This window comes from Bison bison, unplaced genomic scaffold (assembly GCF_000754665.1).
Source record: "Bison bison bison isolate TAMUID 2011002044 unplaced genomic scaffold, Bison_UMD1.0 scf7180017861046, whole genome shotgun sequence".
Taxonomy (NCBI): domain Eukaryota; kingdom Metazoa; phylum Chordata; class Mammalia; order Artiodactyla; family Bovidae; genus Bison; species Bison bison.
Window position 1 is genome coordinate 1,822,992 of NW_011491618.1, and position 1,317 is coordinate 1,824,308.

Sequence of the window (1,317 nt, forward strand, 5' to 3'; positions counted from 1 at the left end):
TTCAGTAGTCATGTACCGATGTGAGAGTTGGACCATAAAGAAAGCTGAGCACTGAAGAATTGATGCTTTAAGACTGTGGTGTTGGAGAAGACTCTTAAGCGTCCCTTGGACTGCAAGGAGATCAAACCAGTCAATCCTAAGGGAATCAGTCCCAAATATTCATTGGAAGGACTGATGCTGAAGCTGAAACTCCAATACTTTGGCCACCTGATGCGAAGAACTGACTCATTTGAAAAGACCCTGATGCTGGGAAGGATTGAAGGCAGGAGGAGAAGGGGACAACAGAGGATGAGATGGTTGGATGGCATCACTGACTTGATGGACTTGAGTTTGAGTAAGCTCCAGGAGTGGGTGATGGACAGGGAAGCCTGGTGTGTTGCAGTCCATGGGGTCGCAAACTGAGTGACTAAACCGAACTGACATCTGCTAACCCCAGCCTCCTACCCTATCTCTTCCCCAAACCCCTCCCCTCTGGCAACCACCAGTCTGTTGTCTATGTCCATTTCTATCTTGTAGATGGTTCATATTTTAGATTCCACGTATAAGTGATGTCATATGGTATTTGTCTTTCCCTTTCTGACTTACTTCACTTAGTATGATGATCTCTAGTTGCATCCATGTTGCTGCAAATGGCATTTTTTATGGCTGAGTAGTATTTCATTGTATATATGCACCACATCTTCTTTATCCATTCATCTGTTGATGGACATTTATGTTGTTTCGAGACTATGGATTTGTAATGAGGTCAACTTAGACAAGCCTGGGAGTCTCTCTCCCCCTAAGATCAGCCCTGCCTCCCACCACCCTACACATGTACCCTCAACCACACCTCAACTTGGGAATGACCCCCAGAGAAGTGACAATCATCTCATGAAGAAACAGGAGTTTTCTGGGGTCAATTTCTTACAGTCTGTCCTCAGTGAAGATGCCAGAACACTTTCCTAATGTGGCTTCTGGGATGATGGTGGCCCTTACTCTCAGCAGCAGCCAGGATCGGCAGCTCAACCTGGAGGAAGTTGCAGGGGTCAGGCTGAAGAAAGGCAGAGCGGGAGTTTATTTTTAAACCCAAGTGGGCACTCCAGCTGCCAGGGAGGAGCAGACAGCTCTTGGGGAGAATAGAGACTGGCAGCTGGTCAGACACTTGTCAGGAGTGCTGCAGGCTGCCAAGTGGGCAGGGGTTCAGGTGGCTGAAGGCCAGGACTCTGCCTGAAGGGTCACCCGGTGGGAGGGGTGAGGGGAGCAGCAGTTAACTTCGGAGCCCAGGAAGGCAGTGGGGACTCAAGGCCCGAGCCCAGGGACCCTGGGGCTGCCCTGGGG